Here is a 26,329-nt window from a genome sequence, read left to right as displayed (position 1 = left end):
CAGTTGACTTGTCTTTCAAAACATTTGGGCTTGCTTGTCTCTGAGCCTAAGAGCACCAAATTATACCTTTTTTTTTTAAGATTTTAGAAGCAATTTCATAGACCAACTTCGATTTATAGTAAGTAGGTAGGTACCTACCGAGGGGGAAACCACTTCCTTAAAATTTGTACACCAGATTGAAAATGGAAATAATGAGAGGATTGAAGTGTGTAATGAAAGATTGAAATAATAATGAAAGAATGAAATCGTAAGAATTGAAAATGAACTATTCGTTTTTGTAAATAATGAAACCGTTAATGAAAAATATTTATAACCGTAATAAGAAAAAATGAGGAAATGAAAAATAAATGAAGAGAATTAATAGAATGAAAAAGAATTAATCTTAGAATTAATAGAATGAAAAGAGAATGAACAGATTGAAAGTAATGAAACTGATAATGATAATATTGAAAGATTGAAAATGGAATGAAACTGGAATGAAAAATTCATGTACACCAAATTGAAAGAGTGGTTTCCCCCTCGGTACCTACATAACAATAAATTAAAATGCGGTGGTGGAATTTATAATAATAGATCTAAACAAAAAAGATTGAAAAATAAAAGTGAGGAAAATAATTATTCTGATTTAAGGAATCCAAAAAAATCAGATATGTAAAAAATTGGTTTTATAGGAAACCCAAAAATTCTGTTTCCAAGACTCAACTTTGGGTTTCTTCTTCTGTTTCTTCTTTCAATCTTTTTTTTTTCCCAGAATTTTCTCTCACCCCAGATTAGGGTGTTATAATTTTTAACATTTTTTACAGAATCATTATACATTGTATCGTTCTGTCTGTTATGGTTTCTCCGAGGGTAGAATAAAATTAATGAAAAAATTGTGGGACGTTAACGTTTAAGAGATATAATTTTGAATATGGTTTATGTGGTTTATTTGGAATTTTGGGTCTCTATTCCTTACTCAATTTTTGTTGATGTGTATAAAGAAAAAGTTAAACCGATGACTGAATACGAAAATCTTGTTAGAGTAGAATTAAGTATGTATTGTTTTTTTTATATTTCAGTGTATATTTGGCACGGGTCAATCCATTTCAAATCGCCCAGGCAGGAGTTGCTGAACATTTTTTATTTTTCTGGTTTTCAAGTCATGGGTTCCCTATAGGTAGGCAATCACAAACCACTATTTGAAAAAATTTTATAAGCCATAGTATTTTCTGGCAGCCATTTTTAAAATGGCAGTTTCGCGAATTTGATGGAAAAACGGGATTTGCGGAAAGTTTTATTGCTAAGTTATTTTTAAGATATCAAAATAATTCAGACTCCTGTGTTCAGCATGAAATGATCGAAAACTTCCATTAGGTATTTTAATTTCCCCATCATGCAAGAAAGTCAGTTAGAACTGAGGTTAGAACCATTCTCAAAAAAATAAAAAACAAACTAGTGACTCGTTACATTTTAAGGCCACACATTTTTAGGAAGGAGAAGAGACTCACTAATAATATATTTCTCTGTGGAGCACTTATAATACTACTTGCAGCAAAAGTTTTAGTCTTGAGAATGCACTCCTTTTTTTGTATGACTTTTCAAAAATGGCCGAAAGTATGGTAAAGTCAATTTTCTTCGGTCAATATCTGAGAAGGGACTGAATGAAAACAAGTGAAAATTTTACAGATTGTTACTAATGAGAATATCTCACAAAAAAATTATGACTGAGACTACACAAAAGTGGTGAAATTTGCATTTCTTCTTTAATTTTTTTCTCAGCAACCATAAGAGTTAGAAAGACCGGTGGCACGTCTTTGAATAAGTTTTTGGGTATGCCATTTCTAATTCTGTAAAAAAATTTTCAAAATTCTTACCCCAAAACCCCGCACCCCTAAATGGGGGTGCGAAAAAATTTTTTGATTTCGACGAAATTGGGATCTGCGGATTTTTGAACATGAACATCACGAATATGAAATTAGTTTTCGAAAATTCGAAAAAAAATTCCACTGCAATTCTTGATCGGACAACGAAAATGGAGAGAATTCCACGAACTTTGTTGTGTACATATAACATACTTGATGAGTAAAGGAACAAAAGTGTCGACGAGTTTTTTTAAAATCACTTTTCAAACAAAAGTTATAACCATTTGAAGATTGGGCCTTCGGATCACAAAGTGTCCCCCTTCTACTAGTGAGAGATCTAATTTCGCATTTAGTTAATTGAACATTTCGCAAATAACAAAAAAATAACGATTTAAGTCGATAATCTGATTAAATGATCATAAAAAATTCGATTATGTCGATTATGGGTATTGAAGTCGAGATTGAAGTTTGCAAATTTGATTCCAAAAAGATGTAGATTTTACGTGGCGTGGTGGGAAAATGCTATTTAAATAGAGTTCCATTACAATCCGACTTACAATCAATAAGCCTCGCAATAAGGAAAAAATTGTCAATTATGATTAGAACTGCAAACGTCAATATTGACATAAAAATTCAAATACAGGGGAAATTTTGTCTGGAACACTGAATGTATCTCAGAATATATCTTCAAACCTCGCTTCAAACCTCATGGTATCCAAAATTATAAAAAGTTTGCTACCAATCTACTTACTAATCTACTTATATATGTACTTTAAAATTGTGGTCAGTGACGTCTGCAATATAAGGAGAGACCGGGAGAGACATATATTTTTTAATAACCACTATTTTTTATTATGTATTTTTAAAGTGCGCACCTTTTTCGATATAGAAACATTTATTATACAAAGAAAATGGTTTTTTATAATTAATTTTATAATTTCACTACGAGTTTCATTAGTTTGCGTTGAAAAAGAAATGTTATGCTTTTGTTAGTCGTGTCAAAGCAATTCATTGTATCAAATCATGTTTTTTTAGCAGTTGAATTAAATACAGATTTTTAATAATTTTTGATAGAATAAAATGATTTGATAACATCATACTAAGTTACTAAAATTGTGCTATTGTAATATTCTCACATTATCTGAGGTTCGATATGAGGTCCTTAGATTTGTTTATGTCCGGTCATGCCCAACTAGATCCAATATTACCAGTTGCTCTAAAACAAATTAAGTAGATGTAAAAAGTTTTAAAAATATCACAATCTGATCCAGAATTGTTTTTGAGAAATACGAAAATGTAAAAATATATAGGGTGTTCCCTCGGGTGTTCCACTCCGTGTTCCATTTAAAAATTCAAACCTGGAGTTTAATGTTAATTGAATACCTACATATCAACGATTTAAAATGCTGTCCTTTAGATGGAATTTATCTGAGAAATCACCTCGGAAATCACAGATAAAATTTCGGATACCAAACATCTAAGTATTTAGGGCGAGATTTAGGGTATAAATCCCGATAAATCTACAGATATCCACCAGATGTCTCTATACATCCTCTGAAATCGACGGGATCTCATTGAACATCCTTAGATTCTTATGGATATGTTTGCATTTAGACATTCATGAATATGTACGGATATTCATGGATATCATGTGACATACAGCAGATCCATGATATTTCGGAAATCCGAATCATTGAATTCTCTCTAGACATGCTACAGATATAAACACATGCGTATTGGAACGCTGGAAAGATCCGTCAGTGGTACCAAGAAGTATACCAATACTCATTGCCATTATACTGTAGCGAATATTCCAGAAATCCCGATAGACATCGAAGCGCCATGAAAGATTAGTCATCGGCCATAAAGAACGAAGGCGGATGTGACGCAATCTTCCCGGGAAATGTGACGTGTTTGTTGGAGAACATTCCTTGAGAGCGTTTGTAACCACTCGAGAACACTCGAGTTTGATATATAACCAAATCGAATTGCGTTTCAGGACAGACGTGAGTGATAAATAATATTTTAACTGTTATAAATCAATTCTTTTCAATACTGTTACACATTTATTGTTAATGTGTTGTAAATCACGTAATTAAATTTACGTTACAATACTAAAATACACTGAAGATGTTGCTTCAGGTTCTCTGTATTCATTGATGCTATCTTTATAATTACTCGCGTAATTATTTCTCTCAGAATATAAAATCATTGATTCGGATCTTGTGAGGTACGCAAGGAAACCGATGTATATTAGTGCAACCTTGCTGTCTTTCTGATGGCGTTGCTAGTGCGAAGCTTCGTCATCAATTTCGTTGAAACCGTTGAAAATGTCAAAACATATTGTCTCGATGGGCCCTCTCCATCTTTCTCTTGATTACAGACAAGACGTGCTATACAGTGTGTACCAATTTCGATTGTCCTGCTGAAATAACCTATACCCTCGCTAATAAGTACCTATCTGTAGGGATATTGAAAAATCATCGGAAAAACCATTTTCATATTTTCCGCTCCTTTTCCAATGGACCTTGGGCCTATTTGAAATAGTAACGTGGCAACCGCTCAATCAATTCGTTTTTGCAAGATATGTCACTTATCTTTGAAAATATCAAAAACAACAATAAGCGGAAATATAGACCGGGAGGCAGCGTACATAGTAACTAAACCATAAGCGACAAAAAATTCAACAAAACAGGCTGAAAGTACGTTGAAAACTAATAATAAAATCACTCGTCTGCCAGTCGTAAGTGGCAGCATTAACTTGGGGCGGCGCTGAATAGGTGACTTCTTTTGGTGCTCAATTAAATTACCAAACTATAAGGGTCACGGAAAAGATTTGTATCAAGAAATCCCATTTTTTCCATAGTTTTCAAATATGCTATGGCAGACGATTTCAAATGCAGCGTTGGTAGCGAAAGACGCTCTTCAATGTAGGGAAAAACACCTCTGAACTAAACCATGAGGACCGTATAAAAATTATACATAAAAAATTCCTCTTTTTGTCACTACTTTAAAGTATATATCCTGGCAGACGATATTAAGTGTAGCTTTAATAGTGGCAGACGTCTTAGAAGTTAAAAAATTTAGGTATAGTAAATCCCAGCGAGTGCGAGCGTGTGAGAGATAAGCGCGCGAGAGCACAACGAACAGAGATAGCTACAGATTTACGCACCGCTTGGAGTTACCAAACGAATTAAATAATAAATTGTTTATTTCGCGATAAGATTTGTCGGTATTTCTTGAATTCTTCTCAGACTGAGAAACAGAAAACTTGAAGAGAAAAGAAGATAGATCTTCAGCTCGTTCTAAACTATCCTCTGACTCCAGTTCCGTTGTCTCTATGCAACATTGATGGATCGATGATTAAAATCGACAAGTTTGTTTTGCTGAAACTTTTTCGGAAGTATGATTTCTTCAAGTGCTCCTATAGTAGTCCATCGCCAGTTGTAGATGTTGTTTTAATCGATGGATTATTTTTTTTGGATCTTTTAAAAGATCTCCGGTAAACCTTTGAGCGATTTTCTGAACACATCCTCGGCAAGATTTGTGGTGTGTCAGCGAGAGAAGTACATCTTACTTTTGACAGATAGTTACCCCTTCCATGAAGGCCGCAGAACATGATCGTTGGGATCAAAATAAGTAAAGATTACAATCCTACTCAATTTCTGTTTCCACTCAGAAGCAGCCTGCAAATTTCATAAAACCACTTCGCAATAGCTCAAAGCCTCTCTTATAGATTACATATACCGTTCATAGGCAAAAAAGACCTGTTGCGCTTTACTTGGAAGGAAAGTTGTGTTTGCCACATATGAAGATAAGTGCTATAAATTTGTGACAAGGGAAGATGATGTGGTAAAAACTGAATTGTGCTGCAGCCACTAAGAGGCAGATTCTCGAATAATTTACCATCTTGGTAGGTAAACTACCAACAAGTAGCAATAGCGCTTCCGATATGGATATTGCTGTTATTAGCTTGGGGAAATGTAAAATTGACGCTACCATCAAGGTATAGATGGAAGTAGGTCTCTTTTCCAATAAGACGCAGAAATTCATAAATCTTCGAGAGATGTTCGTGAATTTAGGTGTTGATGTGTGTAACGCGTTACTGGGTTCCCACGCATTTACCGGATGTATGACTTGTGTATGGTCCTCATGGTTTAGTTCATCGCAATTTGGGCGAATGCCACCGAAAAATGTCTGAGTTTCTATAATCCGTTTTAATGAAGTGGATGGAACTATGTGAATCTGAAGTTTAGAATCAAATGGTTTGGAATATCTCAGTAGTCAGTATCCTATCGCTATCTCTGTTGGTTATGCTCTCGCGCGCTTATCTCTCACACGCTCGCACTCGCTGGGATTTACTATACCTAAATTTTTTAACTTCTAAGACGTCTGCCACTATTAAAGCTACACTTAATATCGTCTGCCAGGATATATTTTAAAGTAGTGACAAAAAGAGGAATTTTTTATGTATAATTTTTATACGGTCCTCATGGTTTACTTCAGGGTTGTTTTTCCCTACATTGGAGGGCGTCTTTCGCTACCAACGCTGCACTTGAAATCGTCTGCCATAGCATATTTGAAAACTATGGAAAAAATGGGATTTCTTGATACAAATCTTTTCCGTGACCCTTATAGTTTGGTAATTTAGTTGATCACCTAAAGAAGTCACCTATTCAGCGCCGCCCCAAGTTAATGCTGCCACTTACGACTGGCAGACGAGTGATTTTATTATTAGTTTTCAACGTACTTTCAGCCTGTATTGTCGAATTTTTTGTCGCTTATGGTTTAGTTACTATGTACGCTGCCTCCCGGTCATGCTTGCATTTTGTATCAGATTACGTTTTTAGCTCGAGTTTTAGCTTTTTCCTACCTCGCCCAAATTTCGATCAAGTGAGATATTATTGACAAAAAGAATGAATTGGGCAATTTTTTGAACCTTTGATTTATCCTCGGATTTATCTCACATTTTCTAAATATCGAAAAAACAAAAGGGATAGAACTTATTTATAATCGAATTTAACATTGTGTTACCTTCTTAGGTTTTTCCGATATTACCTCGCATATTACCTAGTTTTCTAGCCGTGCTTTTTCAAATTATATGTATATATGGGGAAAAGCGAGGCGATAAGTTAAAAAAAAACCTAATGTGATGTAAAAAGTATAAGTACGTTCTATTTCCTGTGTTTTTTCCTCAGTTTTTTCGAAATTTTTTAAAAAAAGTGGGGGATCTTCTCGGGGATCTTGCACAAACTAATTGGGATATTTTTAAAATTGCTACGTTAGTTTGTAGGATTGATCAAAACGGTCAAGGGCAATAGAGATCTATGTGAAAAGTACGCGCAGAATCTGAAAACCAATTTCCAATATTCATCCAGATTAAAAAATGTTTCCTATAGTGACATAGGAATTGGCACACTGACCAAGATACTAAACTATGTACGCAAAGTGCGTTATCATCGCTTACACATGTGGATAAACTTTTCGTCTTGTCTGATTTGAAAATTTATCGATTTTAATGATTATAGACAATTTTTGTGCGAAATTTCATTCGTAATTCACGATACGTCAGAAAATTACTTGGAAGGTCACCTCTAGCAACAACAAAAGTTCAGTTTGGGAAATAAAATGTGCGAGTACGTGTATTAAGAATGATGCAATAGACGGAATACGAAAATGGGGCACTATTTGATCCTCGACCCTTTATCGTAATCGGTTATAAGCTCTCATCAACAGCGGAGTATCGGAGGAGGGTACTCACTCATAAAGGGCGATTGGAACGTCTGGAAGAAGGTTTAAATGTGAATATCATGAAACCAGTGTGTCGAAGGAGAGTACTCACAAAGGCAAAATGAATAGTCTGATCGGCGATACATATCTATTGGTGAGGTCGAAACGAATATTTCGAAAACGGGGTGTCTGAGGAGGGTACTCGCAAAGTGCAAATATCACCAGACAGAGTGTCCAAGGAGGGAACTCTCCAAAGGGTGTACCGATTGGAATAATAATAACCATCTTTTTTTTAGAATAAATAAATAATAAATGATTTTGTTAATTTTCTCATTTTAATGTTAAAATTTATTTGATGGTCAATTCATGTATACAGAGCTGCTCAAAAATAAGTTACGATCATCAACTTTTTTTTCAATGAAAATATTTTCCTCTTCCGACAATCCGTTCTTGAGGTATAAGGGAATATACGCGATCACGATAAGAAGTCGAGGAGGAGGGCTATGGTTTGTAGAAATTAATTCCTTTCGTTGAGACCTTTCATTAGAGTAGCATAAAGGATAAAACTAGTTCCACCCCCCCCCCTCCCTCTCCACCCCGTACTTTGATAAGAGAACAGAAAGAAGGGCAGTAGTTCGTAGAAAACGGTTCCTTTCGTTGAGACCTTTAATTAGAATATACAATGAGAGATAAAATTAATGTTTACTCCCCCCCCCCCAATTTTCTAAAGTTTAACTTGGCACCACTAAAGGCATGTGTATGACAAATCTGAAACCAATTGCTTGTCGTATGTAAAAGTTATGCACGTTTTACTTTCAAAAACAGCATCTCAGGAAATAATTCGTAGGGGGGGGGGGTCCTTTTAGACAGCGAAATTTGATTGCCGTCTGGCACACCTTCAAGGTATAGGCTACCTACTGCAAAAAATTCCAGGACTCTAGGGCCATTCCCCTAAAAGTAGTTCAACACGGCAGAAGTGGGTAGACAGATAGACGGACGGACGGACAAAACGCAAACAATTACACTTTTTTTTATTCTTAAAAAATGCGCTAAAGGCCCCAAGGCGAGTAACTTTAGCACATTTTCCGTGCACAGATCAGTTATTATCCGAGAGGTCATATCGACACAAGCATTTTTATTTGAATCTATTAGAAGCATTGTTAGGTCTCAATAGCTCAAAGGAATATCCCCATAAATAAGAAAGCTGACGCTGCGCATGTACGTATTTGAGTTTAAACATGGGCGCTACATTTGCTTTTGTTAGAAGCATGTGCACTCAACATTTTCTCAAAAGCGGAGTCCACACATGCGCGGGTTACATTTTTCACTGTATTCGATTCATGTGTTCATTAAAACCAGTTATCGTTAAAATGTCAAAAAAATATCTATATAGGTAAGTTAAAACAGTTGACATTACTGAGTCTGCGCATGCGCCTATTTGATGTATTATTATGTTTGTCCCTCGGTTTGTTCTTACTAGAAGTATTTATGGTTAAACCGAGGGTTATACATTCAAACGAATATCATCCATAATAAGAAAGTTGGCATCGCACAATGTGCGCATGCGCACATCTGATTTTTACTATTTGCGGTAAATGTGCCTTTACTAGACGCAATTTTCAAAAAAATATCTTCGCTGGGAAGTGCGTTACAAAATCATTTAAAGGGGCAGTATACCCAAATGTCATGTTTTCGTCTAAAAATAGAGCAAAAATATCTAAGAGTAACGGTGAAAACCGCAGGTCGCTACGTTTCGTTCTTAAATGGCAAGGTGTCGAATGTTAACAACGACCGTGTGTGACGTCATCCGAACAAATAAGTCGGTGGCGCGCTATAGCAATAATATCACTAGTTAGTGCTACTAGATTTATTGACGTTTGACGTGTTAATTTGACACTGGTAGTCATTGATCTGCATTATTTGCAAAAATGCCTAACCGTTGTGTTATCGGCTGCAATGTTACATTACATAATTTTGCCTCTAAGTTCTCTTAATCCTTTTTGGCTATATCTTGGTTCAAAGCCAAATGCCATCCTGGTGGAAATATACCACCAAAAATTTCCTTTAGAATATAATGTAGGTAGCTGTTAAGCTGTAGGCTTGATCACTTTGGTACACCTAAATGTCAAACTATGGGTCGGCACCAATGTTTTCCATGAAATTCAAATGTCGAAAAATCCCGTTTTCCACGAACACTGAAAATTGGAAATCCCGTTTCGCGGTCGATTAACATTTGACCAATTGAAAATACCTTGGAAAATACTAAATAAATTAACAGTGCCGATATCTACTACTTTAACTTACTATTTGCCATCACAATTCCTTTTTGAGCAAAAGTGAAAAATTGAAAAAGTGGTTGTGAACCGTTAAGTATAATTATTCATCTCAATTCGTCTCTTCCAATTTTGTTTGGCAAATGTAATGAGCGTGTAAACATAAAAGAAAATTAATTTAAAAATTAAATGCGAAATTAAAATAAAGTTACATGCACCTTACAATTAATTATTTAATTTGGTTAAAAGACATTGAAAGTGTTACGTACAATCGTAGTGTTTCCGGAAATTTGCGAGTGTAAATAATTTCAAGAATGCGATTTTATGGAACCGGTTGATGCATATATTTACATTTATTTGTACTAAATTATCATAAGAAATTAATAAAGTATGATATATTTAAGATGAACAAAATCCCTCATTATTTTCACTGGTGTTGTTCGTCAGAAACTTAACGACTTTTGTTATTAGTTCTAATTAAATTAGTCCATTCATTTCGTGGCATTAATGATTGTGGTGTCTTATACAGTCATTTTTCTTTATGCACAGTTTGCTCTACTTTTTCCCAATTTTAGAATGTAGGATTATTTTTTTGGAATATTCGATCTCATGCTTGAGTAATTTGGCAATGAATCATTGAATTGTTTAAAAGTATTCTCATACACTACTATTGTTGTTGGCGCTATTATTTGCAAGTGAGATATTCTGATTACGATTACCAACGTTCCAAGTTAACCCACTTCCAGTGGAATCCTATGTAATTTAACGTAGAACGGATTTCTGTTAATTTCATGACGTCTATTCCACCCTTGGATCGTGAGGGAATTACCCTCGGAATTACCATTCGACAATTTTGGAAACAAATTGGTTTTTTTTTCGTAATACATATGTATTCTTGGTGAATTTTTAATGCCGTTTTTTTAAATATTAAATTATAATGTTTTCGATAGTTTGAGTGTTGGAACCTCTCATCCTCGCTCTCATCAAACTGGTTTCATGTTAGTGTCAGTCACTGGATTATGAATGAAAGCGATTTGCGAATGGCCGGTGAATAACGGTTCCTTACTAGGTGTGCGTTTTATATCTTTATAAAAGACCAAGAGAAACTAACCAAGGGATTGTAGTGTCTTACAAGTTGCCTACAGTATGCGCAGTTTAATCGTCAAGATTTTCTTTGGCTCAGGTTCCAGAGCTATACACTACCGAATGCAAAAAAAAACTTCTATCTTTTGGTGCATTCATTCAAAACTTCAAACAATGCTGCGATTAAAAAGTGAAACAGATTTGGCAGCATACCCTAAATTACGCGCGTTTGCGTCAAACAAAAGATAGGCACAAGGCAAAGAAATCTTCTGTATTTACAGATAGACCCGAGGGGGTAACATCTTTCCGCAATACTGTCACAAATTGTCTGCAATCGCTTGCAATCTCCCTCACAGTCCCACAATCGCGTTTGCAATCTCACAATCGCCTAATAGTGGAGCGAAATCGGGCAAAAAAGTCCTCTAGAAATGGGGAAAAAATTTTTGAAGGTATAACAAGATCAGACCTAGTAGAGTATGTAGATATTGTAATTCTGCATCCGAAATGGTCTTTTACGACATTTTCCGGTGGTCATGACATTTTTTATAGTCAAAAAACAACTCAAAAGTGTCTTCATAAAAATTTACGTTTTTAGAGATTTACCCCGGAATATCTCTGCTCCCGCACGAGATATTGTTATAATTGTTTCAGTTCTATAATGCCAAATAGTAAGCGCTTCTAACTATGCCTATTATATCGAAAACGTGATATAACTACATTATCATAATTGTCATCAAAGTCAAAAAATCGATTATTGAGAAGCGTAAACTTCACTCTGCGAGAAACTTTTTTATTATTTGAGGAATCTCTATACATGTATCGTACGAATTGTAGCTGATAGTCACCAAAAAAAGTTTTTGGTGAAAGAATTTTAGTGATAGGTCTTACCGTTTTCGAGTAAATGGTATTTCTATATGCAGCTCATGCGCGCCCGTGGTCCGCCTAGCAGCGCACTTGTTTGGCTGCTATCGGCACCGGCCGGATAGCCGGCTTGTCACCTGTAGTGGAGCGAAATCATGCCAAAAACTATAATGCCAAATGGAAAACGGAGCTGTTCTGCGTATTATATAGAAAACATAATGTAAACACAGTATCAGAAAAAAATACGAAAGTCGATAAATCAATTATTGTGAAACATAAACTTCACTCTGCGGGAAATTTTTTTGAATTTTTGTTGGCAGTACTTCTAGTGTTACAGTTTATGTGAGCACAGTAAGATGGACAGGTATCCAAATATTACTTTACATGGACCATCCAACATCTTCGATGTTGTCGAGTGTTGGTTTGCATTGTTTCCTGCGGTACCACACGTTTAATTGGTAAAAGTATATGTTACGTTGAAAGTAATTAATGTCATTGTGATAAATTTAGGGTTCATTTCCTTTTTAAACTTTAGGGGAATTACATGTGGTATGTATGTTAACTGTGAAAAGTTTCAACCGAATAGGTTCAAGCGTTTGGCACAGACAGAGAGGCGTGACCCCACGGGGTGATTGGATTTGACCCATTTGCAATAGGCTTATTACTTGTGGCATGAACCAAATCGGTCCAAGCGTTTGGCAGTTATGGTGTTCACGGACAGACAGACGGACACCATCAACTTCCCTATAAAGCTTACATCGCTTTCCTCTGCCGCTTAATAATCTACAAATATAGCATATTAACTTTTAAAAAATATAATACGCTAAGGATGATTCAAAAAGGGCTCAAAAAAGATTAATAAAAAAGGTCAAACGATTTGATAAATACAATAAGATTCCAAAAAAAATTTTGAATCTTTCGGTTTTTTAAATCTTTTGAATCTATTGAAATCAATATGGAATTTGTGTAGTGTTATATTTTGGAAAAGAGATTCTTAATATGTTAGTTTTTGATTAAAATATTTCAATTTAAAAATGGACGTAGGAAATTCAAAAAATTGTAAATCTCAGAATGAACCTATATTTATTAAAGGAGATATAGAAAGATTTTTCTTACAAGTTTCTTTATAAGACTGTTGAATAATCTGCCGTTTTAAAATAAGTATACTGGATCAGGTAAAAAATTTATAGGACCTAACCCGAGACCTAACGTCATTTGTTTAGTGGAATGCTCTGTATATTTCATTCGAAAAAGAGCATATTAAATTCACTTTCTAAAAATATAACACTAAAGAAATTTAAAAAGTGCAATATTAGATTTTTCAAAAAATTAAAAAATTTCAAAATGTTTAATTTTTTGTTGTTTTTTAATATTTGAACCTTTCTTAAATGTTTTAATTTCGTTTTAATAATTTTGAATTTTTTGTTTTCCCTATCTATTGCGATTGCGTTATATATTAAAAAAGAAAATGTTAATGTGCTATCTTTTTAGATAAAAACATACAGGGTGTTCAATTTAAAATTTAAAAAATGAGGTTCAGTAACTTTTTTGCGGACATCGTATATGTAACCTATTTTGAAAAAGGCAGATTACCCAGCAGTAATTTTGTAATAAACATTTTTTCGTGTCTCTTTTCATTCTGATATTGACAATTTTTGATTTTCGCTTGTATCTCTAAAGAGATACTCGAATGTTTTCAAATTTTGATTGTGCCATTTTTTAACATTGGCCCAAAAAGAGCACATGCCACTTGGTATGTCTTTCGGTATGTGTGATTTGAGTGGGCCACCCCCCTATTAGATTTATCGGATTGTATAGAACTTGTTCCATTGAAATACTCTTCTTTGTAGCACAATTCCACAAAAATAAAAAAAATTACTATTGTGACCACTTTGCCATCCGTCCCTAGTTTTTCTACTTTTTTCGCTATTTGGTTCGCTATGCTGTCAAGGTTTGCACCAAGAAAGGAATTTTTTCTGGGCCGCTTACGAAAAAAGTGATGGTAAAAAACCCATTTTTTTTTAGATTGTATTGTATTGCTGTCTGTCTGTATGCCCGTCGGTCAGTGTATCTGTCTGTCTGTTTGTCCGTCCGTGTGCACGATAGCTTTTGTATTTGCCCAATCCATTTTTTTATTTGTTAAATACTTAAATGAAACTTTGTATGTAGGTTGTAGATATAGATGGCGACCTCGACTAAAGTAAAACTAGTGCCGAGTCAAAAAATATGTTGGGCTCATGCGCAATGGAATTTTTTTTATTTGTTAAGTTATTTAAATGAAATTTTGTATGTAGACATCTCGAATAAAGATGAAACCGGATGAAACTAATGCCAAATCAAATAATTTGTTTTGCGCATGTCCAGAATTACTCTGAAATGTTAGGGTAGGGTTCTTGTTATAAACTGCAATTGAAGCAGCAAGTCAAAAATGGATTGCGAAATTTTAAGCTTGCATCTTACAGTATGGGAAATGAATGCAATTGTAATGCGCCGAGTAATGCGCTTTTTATAAATCGTTTACGATTACCTTTTTAACTTATTATTTGTGTGTTTAAAAGTACCTGTTACCAACTAAGAATTCCCTAATTGCCAACATAAATGAATTGTTTCTTGCTTAGGTAATGCCCGTGTATAGCAACTTGAGCAGCTACCAAAAATCTTTGTCAGTCACCCACAATGACCTGCAATCATTTACAATCGTCTGCAATCATTCATAATCAATGCAATCCTCTAAAATCCGACAATCGCATCGCAATCGCCGGATTGTAGTCGCAATCGCAGCAATCGTAGGGAAATCATGGGGATTATCGCAATACTGTCACAAAATTTGAGAAGATGTTATCCCCTCGGACCTAAGAAGATTTTTTATTTCAGCCCCAGATGGCACTTTCATAAGTCATACTTGACGTATCATTACTTAGCAACTTTAAAGCACGTGAGTTTTAAAGGCCAAATTTCGCACGCTGCCGGAACGTACACTCTCAATACATGGTGGACCACCGAAAACGAAACAGACTGCATAACTCGTAAGGAAATAGTTTTTGAAACAAACACAAAAACCCGTCGATTTGGGTTGGAAGTGGGAGATCTTTTACTTGAAGAACGCTTGCTAATTTCGGTGAATGGGCCGAAAATATTAAAATAAGATTGCTCTTTATCCTCAAATCGACCACAAAAATGTGTCCAGCGTTGAGGCCCATTTTTGGTTGAATGGGTACGTTAATAAACAAAATTGCCGTATTTGGAGTGAAGAAAATCCAGAAGCCATTGTTGAGACTCCGTTACATCCACAAAAATCAACTGTTTGGTGTGCTTTATATGCTGGTGGAATCATTGGCCTCTAGTTATTATTCGAGTTAGCCGCGGCGTTCATATGCCAGAAATCTTATAAAATTATCATTTCCACTACCATTATTTTTATGTGATTGATTTCATTTTAAGGTTCTATACGTCTATACATCTAAAATACACCCTTTACAATAATCGTTTCGTCATCCGTTTGGCTCGCCTGCTAAAAACGCTGAGCAGCCCTGCACTACAAAATATCGATCTATAATGCCTCGAGTGAATTTGATCACAGCTCGGTACACGATTTTGCTGTTAAACAGTTGACAAGATTCAAGAAATTGTTAAGAAAACTAATTGTCATAGTTCATGTTTTATTTTTCCAAGGCTAATAAGACTGGAAGTTTTGTGCTGTGACAGTTTTGGTGATCTCTTGATCTGTGTTAGGTCGGAAATTTTTGACGCTGTCCTAGTACCACAGATTTAAAATTTAAATCTGTGCTAGTACATACCTTGTGTCCCAGGGAGAAGGCGCCATAGGGAAACAGAATTAAATTAATGTGTTTTTTCACGAAGGATCTACGAGGCCTTTGATACCTGTGATTTGAAGTTAGCGTACAACGTACGTTATTGCGCTTGCCTGATGCTAGAAAAAATTAGAGTAATACCGTTGAATGAAATTTTAAAAAAAATCGTCATCGCATAATGACGACGTGCAATACAATATTAAAATTGATGTGCAACTTGATAATTTTAATTACGTAAATAAAATATATATCTATTGATAAATTTGAATCGTCTTGAGAGTGAGACTAAACACTTCTTTAATTATAAAAACTAATTTGTCAATCCGGTTTTCATGGGATTAGTTTATTGCGATAAACAAAATAATTTTCGAGAGTGAAAACTTTTTATTTGAAACGTAGGAAAACAAAACCTTGACGTTGCTGGTAATTGTTGGCATTTATTTTTTGTTGATATCAATTTACCGTAGACGTGCAATATTTAATAGTTAAGACTGATGATTCTGGTTTCGTATTACATCGGAATTGGATGATCAATTTTCGTGTTCCGTTAAAATTACAGTACAGACCGCTATTACCATATGTGTAATACATGTAATGTACCTGAAATAGATGCACCGACACGAAAAAGTTTGCGTTGTAAAAATGAATTGCTTTCCGAAAGCATTTTGCGGAATTTGGGAGCACTCCACAAAGCTGTAAACGCAAAATATGAACACTGAACATTTTCTTTTTACGTTCCGTTTTCAATGTTTTTTTGTAATATCTCAATTAGGTACTTAACATTCATTACTAATATTTTTGGACCACCAGGAATTCGCAAACTAAAATACTTAGTAAGGGTGCCAATGGCTTTTTAAAGGGTTCTTAAATTAAAATGTATTAAAATTTAAAATGGGAAAAAGTAAGTTGATTCCAGTATTGCAGCAAAACTTTAGAAACCTATCCTCCTTTTATATCCCTTCCCTTCAATTGCCAAGATATTCTAATATGTAATATAGTATAGCCGATATTGAAATCCACACTTGTATGAGTATGTTTTCATTATTTTAAGAATGATAACATCTTTTCGAACTCGTGCAATAAAGACTAATTGTAAGATTATTAACGCTCCTAAGAAATAATTCATTTCACCCACACGGTATCTTAATTAGTGATACGTAAACCGGAAGCTAAAATTATTTTCTTTTTTTTAACAGTTCTGGCCGTGTAAACTATTCAGGCTACTGTCATTGTTCTTAATACGGAAATAATGCGAAAGTTGAGGGCAAGATAGTAAATTAAAAAAAAGACATCTTAATCCTCGTCTTAATCCATTAGGTGCACTCTTTTTTGGTGTGAAATTAATCATTTTACACGATATCGTTAAACAAAATTTGGTCGGGCAGGGAGCGAAATAAAAAATTTTTTCAAAAAAGTTTCATCACAGAGTAGGAATTTTTGAATAATCAGCAAAAAGATATATATATCCCAATACACTCGTAAAAATTTCATTAACAGTTATAAATGTAAGTCTTGCGGTTGTAGAATTGCACCGATGTCTAGGCGAGACGAGTCTGACTCAAGATGCTCCTTTTGTAAAGATCGAATATTAACCGTCACGTCGTTGCCATCAAACGACAATGCTCACTTTTTGCAAGATCGATATACTTTTTTATTATTTTCTTGTTCTTAATGTATCCATATCATGAAGAAAGTTTGTTTCATCTTTAGAAGCAGGATCGTTCATATGCTTACTAGATTGTGCTGCTATTACTGATTCGTCTTGCTTCTTATGTTAAAATTTAAATTACATCTTGTTTTCGAGAATATTCTCTCGTTGTCAAAGATATTGTTGTTATTTTCTTGCCGTTTCAAGTCAATAACACTAGATTCTAGAAGAAGGATTGTCCATATCTAAACCTACTTGTTGCCCTGCGTGTAAACATAACTATTTTTTAAATACTTATTAAAAAATCTTCTTTTTTGCCTGACATGACAACGTTTACCTTGGACAGTGTATGTTCGTATTTTCTTGCGTTCTAACGATTTAGTAGTGCCATTTCTGATTAAAGAATAGTGATATTTAGATTTTTGAAATCAGATAAAAATGCTCTATCAAATGACACAAAAAGTAAAAATGACCTTCATAAGAAAAAACAAAGTTTACTTACTTCGGTAAAAAATAAAAACGATTTTGCAAAATTTCGTTTATTTCAGGGTATCTCCGAAAGTAGTCACAATTTTTTAGTTTCAAAACTACATTTTGTTAAGCATTAAAATACGCCAGTTTACCAAATTTAAACTACCTGCCTATCTCTTACGGTTTCCTAGATCCCCATCATGGCCCTTGAATTTGAATCAGCATGTATATCCCCGTCAGGGATTTTTTCTTAAATGTATACATATGGACTATGTATACTTTTAAAAAAATCATGTCAACGCATACAAAACAACTTAATTGTGTAAGGTCAAATAAGGGTTCCCTATTACTCTTTCTGAAATATTAACAATCATACTCGTATTAGGCATTTCAAAAGATGCGTGCGCGCATGCTCAGAAGTGAATTTCTTATTTGTGGATCGATCTTACTGAAATGTTTACAGAAGCACCCGTTAACAGTGTAGCAAATTGATCAATTATATTAAACATGTTAAATTCCGTGTGCGCGCATGTGCAGAAGTAAATCTCTTATTTGTTGGTTAGTTACTCCGCTCAATAAAAAGCGAAGCAATGCGTGCGAAGCACATATAATAAAGAGGAAGTAGGTAACTGGGTCCCAAATTAAGTTTTAAAGAAACTCATTTTCTCTTTGCTATACATCGTTGTGTTAAAAAATTACAATTTGATGCAAATAATATAAATAAATACTAATAGGTAACCCTAATTTGTTACTGTCTCCAAGGCAGACTATCATTTAAAACAAATTGGTGTAGAATTGGTTGCCTATAGTCATGCATTGACATGTTTTTTTTTAAAAGTCTACATATACTGTGTACATTTAAGAAAAATTCCCTGTATGTGCATCTTACACACTACGGGTCATGGAATAGGCTCGGAAATAGGTAAGTATGTCAAAAAGAGGGAGTAGAGGGGACCAAAACAAGCATATTTTCCTAAACGTTTCGCATGGGTAAATTGCGCTTCTAAAAGTCTCAACATTTACGTGTTTTTAGCGTATTTTCCTCAAAGTGAAAAATCGCTATTGGCTGCACTTTGACGTCCGTCCGTCCGCCTGTCCGTCACACGTACTCTTTCTACACCAGTGAACCGATTTGGACAATATAGTGTTCAATTGAAAGAGCTTGGTCCAAGGATTCCCTGCATACCGAATATTTTTGGTTTTGCGCATGCGCAGTGTCAAAAATTTGGTTTAACGCATGTATAATGCTAACTTTTGTATTTATGAAGATATTTAAATGAAACTTTGTATGTAAACACTACGAATATAAGTAAAATTAACGACGTTTTTAAAATGTTGTTTTGCGCATGCGCAATGCGAACTTTCTTATTTATGAAAGCAGTTAAATGAAATATGTAGGCACTTTGAATGAAACTAAAAGTAATACCGGTTTCAAAATTACTGTTTACGCATGCTGTATACGTTTTATTTATGAAGGTAGTCAATGAAATTTCTAATGTAGACAATGCCAAATGCTATTTACGAAAGCATTAAAAAAAATGTTTCATATGTAGACACTTCGAATAAAGGTAAAACTAATACCCATTTCAAAATTAGTATGTATTTGTATACGCTCCACTATTTTTCCTTAAAGTGTATAGACCGACGATAGGCGGCTCATTTGAAAGAGAATTGGGATCTTGTGCCCATTCGCGGTATTTTTTCCCGGTCCTAGCATTAATATTTTTATGAGGAAAATACGCTCTCGTCATTTATGTTTGCATAATGACTTTTTAACTTGTCTTTAATTTTTCCGAATTTGTAAAAATCTTACGTCAAAATGGGGCATTCCTCAACGGGGATGTAGGTTATATTTATTTGCAGATGTACTTAGGAAGTACGAATTACGCAAGATATATCTGTAGTTGGCAGCACAAAAAAGCTTGTTCCACACAATCTAGAAATATATCAAAAACTATTTAGTTAGCAGTGACGTGTACTGGGTATCGAACGATGAACGCCGAGTTTTGAGAGGAATTATTTATCTAAAATAATTTTGAGTTTTCCGGTTGCACCAACTTCCTTAGTTTATATCATGGTGTATAATAAAGATTTATACTACACCATGCTTTATATACAGTGTGTCCCAGATCGGGTGGGATTGCATGGGTAACTTTGTTATTATTAAGGATAGAGAATTGGTTAAATGGGCAATGTTTTGCAGTTTTAGATGCTTATTTAAAATTTCCTTTTGGAAATTCAAAATGTATAAGAGATATAAAAAAAAGTTTTATATAAAAGTTACTGTCTTTGATACGTTTAATTTAGAATTGATGTCAAAAAAAATTCAAGATGGCTACTTTTGAGGAACATTTAACAACTTCCTAAAGTTAAATAGGCGCCATATGGGATTTTTAGATTACTTGATAGATTTTTTAATTCTCTTTTCAACGAGCCATCATAACATAAGATTGAAAATAAGATACCAGTTATATCAACGGTTTTTATATTTTAATTAAGTAGGCTGTGATGAATTAAAAAAAACAAAACAAAATCTATTCGAGGCAACAAAACAATGAAAATAATTACATCAGATGTTTAAAAAAATCAGGGACGCACTCATGAGAGGGGGGGTTTGGGCATTACAACTCCCTCCAAAATTTTATATAAGCATTAGGTCTAGAAAAATTTGATTTTTATAACATCACTTATTGACTTATTATCCATACTTACATACCTAGAAATGGTGGTATAACTACAAACTATCCCCTCGAAAAAAGTCACGCCATTATCCAGTTAAAGACATTTCAAGACACTTCGCTTTATTTTACACAATGTATTACCATTGATGCATTGTCCCAGGTCACATTTTGTAGGTGGTTTATCCGCAAAAATATCGAAACTAACAGTTTTACCAGTCCGAGTATATGGGCAGATGAATCTTATTTTTCTAACTGCGAAGTGTTCAAATCGACATTATGAACACTACTCGTCACAGGAAAACCTACATGTTGTAGTTTCACGCCGAAATCAAGTAATATTTTTTTAAATTAATGTATTTTATGGCATAATGGGAAGTCATGTAATTGGACCGGTAATCTTCGATGGATCTTTAACTGCTCACCATTATTTACAAATTCTCCAATGAACTTCCTTAAAGGATTTTTCTCGACAACGTATGTTTCGAAGGAAGGGTTAGTTTATGCTACCTACCAACAAACTGGCTGCTCAGGTCACAATTCACGAATTATGTACAGTACATTAAATTATAAAAGTAAGTACTTAATTAAAAAATAAAAGTAAAGTAGAAGTAGCTACCACTACAATAATAATCATCAATGGCAACACGTTGCCTAAACTAAACTGTCTTGAAATGTGTTTCACTAATAATGGCCAGTATTTTAAACATCTGGTGTAATTATTTTCATTGTTTTGTTGCCTCGAATAGATTTTGTTTTGTTTTTTTTTTATTCGTCACAGACTAGATACTTGATTAAAATACAAACACTGTTAATATAACTGGTATCTTATTTTCAATCTTATGTTATAATAGTTCGTTGAAAAGAGAATTTAAAAATGTATCAAGTAATCTAAAAATCCAATATGGCGCCCATTTAACTTTAGGAAGTTGGTAAATGTTCCTCAAAAGTGGCCATCTTGAATTTTTTTTTGACATCAATTCTAAGTTAAGCGTATCAAAGACAGTCACTTTTATATAAAACTTTTTTTTATATCTCTTATACTTTCGATGATATAAGACATTCAAGGAAATGGCCAATTTTAGTTTTTTTGAATTTACGTCGAACCTATGCGACATTTTGAATTTCCATAAGGAAATTTTAAATAAGCATCCAAAACTGCAAAACATTGTCCATTTAACCAATTCTCTATCTTTAATAATACCAAAGTTACCCATGCCATCCCACCCGATTTGGGACACACTGTATACAGTGCGGACGTAAATAGCCATTCAAACCCCATCTAAATTGGATTGGGATATTTGTAATAAGGGGGAGGGGGTAAAGTATAAAATACTACTTGTTGGCATATAATTGACAGTTCTCAGATAGCGACGTGCGCTATTTTGAATTTTTTTGAGAAGAGGAGGTCATGCTCATTCTGAAGGTCTTTTTATCTGCAGTTCACCTTCCGAGTTTCAAGTCACCACTGTAAAAAAAATTCTTTATTATTTTTAGAGAAAAAGAAACAATTTGAAAGATACTTTTAAGAGGACGTTTGATACTCTCAACTTATCTAAACTCTAAACGTCCTGTTAGAAGTTAAAAGTCATAAAAGTGACGTTTGCAGCTCAAATCAATTGCCAATTTTTAGTTTGTTGTATTCAATTGTGGTTGGTTTTGTTTGAGAAGAAGTCCGCTTTAGTGCAGGACTGTGTTGATATTTTAATTTTATTCCTTGTACGTTTATGTCAAGAAAGCGGCGAAGAAGGCACGGATCCTGGTTTGAATCCCCATACAGCTACGATTTGTCAATTTCGTCTGTTTTAGAAGCTCTGCATGGTTTTTTCAGACATTTTAGATCAAAATGTTTCGAATATTTGGATTTTTTTCGTTTTAAGAAAAAAAACCTGGTGATTGGCGACATCGTCACTCAACAATACCTATTTGATAATAAGTGCTGGGCTAGTCATCATTCAACATTTTCACGATCGTCTTCAGAGCGACTGTTGCTTTACCGGTAGAGAACGGACCAAAAACCGAGAGGCTTTGCTAGACCAGATTTTTTAATTTTCTTTTTAGGGCATTTTAGAAAATGTTTTAAGAAAGTACGAAAACGTGCGATTGTTCTGCGACACTCGAGGCGACACTCGTAAATGATTGTGAACTATTTTCGCGATAATTAGAGAATAGGACTAATTAACAGAATATATACATGGTAATATGCCGCGCTTTCTCTTCATAAATGGAGAATCTTTGTAAATTTATCGTTTACAGTATTGAATAAATTAAACAAATATATCAAACGAGCTCCTGGGTATGGGTATAGCATGTGCAAAACCAAATTTTAAACCTGATGTTAGTTTTGCTTTTATTTAAAGAGTATAATATGAAATTTCATTTAATTGCTTCCATAAATAAAAAAGTTGACACTGCACAACCGTGCCTGGACTAATCAGAGTTCCAGACGTCCTTTCTCGCCCATTTTACTATAGGCCTTTTCAGTTGCCTTCTAAATGATTTCAATTCAACAAGCAGATTGAAAGGCTGAAAGACCTTATGTCGCTCTCCGAGAGCTTTTCATATCCTTTGCAGACGCTCCACCAAAAAATTTTTAGTTCCTCTCCGAGGTTACTAGGCCTTGTTAAATTCATAAATATAATATTTTGATATTAAAAAAATAAAATAAAAAATTTTGAAACTGGCGTTATATTTGCTTTTATTCCAAGTGGCTATGTCAAATTTCATTTACCTTCATAAATAAGAAAGTTTGCAATTCGGTCTGTAAATGGTCGAGATGCGCAAAGGGCACTGTGAATGCTGATCGATTAGGCTCAACTTTTGGAATTGTGTTTTATATGGTTAAAGCTATGCGCATATTGAATTTCATGCAATTCGGTTCGTAACTAACGGAGATGTCAAAAGGGCCTACTTTATTTTTTGGTTTACATTGCCAATTCACGAACTCCGATCTACAAATTTGATAAAGAATCTACCTACAAAGTTTAATCGTAATCGGTCCATTCGTTTATAAGATCGTGCTAACGGACGGACGAACAGACACCGCAAAATTATAAACTCGCTGGGAGCTCGTTAATAAAGGATACTTATTTTTAAAACGGTAAAAAAATCTTATTGTGTTTATTGGTCAAAGGCCTGTGACGACACGAATGCACAATTAATCAAATTAGATCGGACACAATGTAGCAGTTTCCAGCTATATACACAGGGTAAGACGGTAAGATGTGCTATGGGCTTTACCTAGGTGTTCGTATGACCCCGTAATTTGTTTTTTTTTTCTTCCCATTCGTAAACGGAAATTGAACTCTCAAAAAGTATTCAACAGCAATTCGGGGTAAAAATCAGATAATTATTCGGACGCGCGGGATACAGCTTGTAATGAAATGTCTCTTCGATAACTTCCAATGAATTCTTGTTTGGGAATGAAGAGAATTTTGGAAAAATCTAACCAAATACAAACATCATACTCGAAAAAGAAACACACATTTGGAGACCTTTGGGATTAGGATCGTAAACATTTTGATACCGTCCATTTTTAGCGCAATTTTTGAAGAATTAAAAAAATGTGCTATTGTTTGCGTTTTGTCCGTCCGGGCCCATTTCTACCGCTTTGAACTACTTCTAGGGGAATGGTCCTAGAGTTGGAATTGTTTGCAGTAGGTAACCTATACCTTGAAGGTGTGCCAGACGGCCATTAACTTTCGCTGTCTAAAAGGCGGGCTTTACATACGACAACCAATTGGTCTCAGATTTTGCATACGCATGCCTTTAGTGGTGTTAAGTTAAACTTTAGGAAAGGGGGGTAAACACATGTTCTACCCTTCATGGTATTCTAATGAAAGGTCTCATCGAAATAAATTGGTTTGTACAAACTATAACTTTGTCGTGCGACTCTTTTTCGATATCAGTGAGTGACGGGGCCTGAGGGGTGGGGGGTTAAAAATTAATTTTATCTCTCATTGTATTCTAATTAAAGGTCTCAACGAAAGGAACCGTTTTCTACTGCTCTTCTTTCTGTCCTCTTATCCAAAGTACGGGGTGGTGGGGCAGGGGGGGAGGGTGAACTAGTTTTATCCTTCATGATACTCTAATGAAAGGTCTCAACGAAAGGAATTAATTTATACCAACCATAGTCCTCCTCCTCGACCTCTTATCGTGATCGGGTATATTCCCTTATACCTCAAGAACGGATTGTCGGAAGAGGGTACTCACAAAGCACGATTGAGACGTCTGCAAGAAATATATCCATCGGTCATGTCAAAACAAAAGCTATTTCGGTTTTTTAAAAAAATGCGCTTTATCTGCGCAAGAGTTGTGCACAATTTATACTTGTTTGTGTAGTTGCTATTTTCACTCTACAACATGTATTCAATTTTTTCCGCAAACTGGGTTTATACACTTATTTTCAACTACACACTTCAATTTACATTTTCAGTTTAACTCGAATTGTATGTGTCTCATTAAGTTTGCGAAAAATTAAGTTTTGCTTGCAACAATTTGTAATTTCACGCATGCTGATTATGTGACGGGAATTTGAATTGAAAATGTAGGCTATTGTCCTTACTGCGAAATTGAAGTTTGTTGGTATAAAACCGCTAAACAAAGATTTCAGATGGTCGTATGCATGGTTATCTATCGACATGAAAGGAAACGATGATTACAAGCGATACTGTAGTGTTTCATTTTCCTTTCAAATAACGGTTTTATCTTAATCCCCAAATTTAACTCCGAAATTGTTCAAAGTCGTGTGGTTAAGAAATGATAATGATATCTTGCGTGATAAATGTTTTGAAAATATTATTTATTTTTCTTTGAGACTTGACGCATTAAGCGATAAACACACAAATCTTAAAATAAGTTTTGAATTTTTTGTTGAAAATATTTTTTGTGTGATTTAAGAATAGTACAGAGTACAGAGTGCCAGCGGAAACACAACTTATTATTTCAAAACGGCAATTGAAAAAATCAAATTCTTTTTAGAATTGCAGATTTTCACATGTATGGTAGGGTTTCATCTCGGGTTTCATTGGAGATAGATACAAACCACGCGTTTTCCCTCCTGCATTTTTTCGACTACATCGTGGTAATGACGTTTGGACTTTCATGTTTTCCCAATAGAGTTCATAGATAAAGTAGCGATTTTATCATTCGTAGTCAAAAATATACACAATATGTGAAATTTACATTTACTGATTCAGCATCTTGACGGGGTAATATGTTTAGACGATTTCCCAATGAAGTTAACGCATACGTAACACACGTTTTGTTTAAATCTCATAAGTCATAATACATATGGTCAAGGGCGCAATCGTGACCATGTTTTTACTTCAGTGTGTTCCAACCGGAACTATTGCTAACGTTCTGGAGGATACTGGAGGTACGAAATTTGATGAAGCATTTTTACTTATAAACTAACTATAAAAGCACAAACAAAAGAATGACAATCAATAAATATTACGCCGACAGCGGAAGTAGTTTTTTTTTATAATTAGGTTTTTTGTGCCGTTGTTCATTGTAATTCTTTTGTTTATAGTTTTAGTTTTCTTTGAGTTCTTTTTTTCCGAGTTTTTCGTGAGGATAATTTACATTGAATGTTTATTAATGTTTTATAGCTCCGTTGTTAATTAATTTAAAGTGGTTATGTATTAAAGAATTACATTCTTTTTCAAATATAGGTACACGCTTTCCATTTAAAAAATGTTATTTTCTGGAATCTCTTGGTAACCCCATGCTGAACTGATTTTTTGGCTCCGAGTTTGGCTCCATCAATTTAATGCTCACAAAATATGCTTCCTATTTGCTGATTTAACCAACTTCATGTCTGTAGTAATATCAAAGTTACAATAATCATTGGTGGACCTAGAACGTTTGCTGCCCGGGGTGGTCTTCAATTTGCTGATACTTTTTTAAACGTCACATATCGCATGTAGTA

The 26,329-nt window shown here is 34.4% G+C and overlaps 1 protein-coding gene across 2 annotated transcripts in view; it reads left to right on the top strand.

Moving 5' to 3' along the window:
* Window positions 1-26,329, top strand: part of LOC116182954 (protein abrupt-like) — a 35,571-nt gene that overhangs the window by 1,049 nt on the left and 8,193 nt on the right. The gene's annotated exons all lie outside the window — the stretch shown is intronic.

The sequence above is a fragment of the Photinus pyralis genome, unplaced genomic scaffold (assembly GCF_008802855.1).
Source record: "Photinus pyralis isolate 1611_PpyrPB1 unplaced genomic scaffold, Ppyr1.3 Ppyr1.4_unclustered_Scaffold8227, whole genome shotgun sequence".
NCBI classification, from domain to species: domain Eukaryota; kingdom Metazoa; phylum Arthropoda; class Insecta; order Coleoptera; family Lampyridae; genus Photinus; species Photinus pyralis.
The sequence above is the reverse complement of the archived record's forward strand: the minus strand, read 5'-3'. Positions and strand labels throughout refer to the sequence as shown.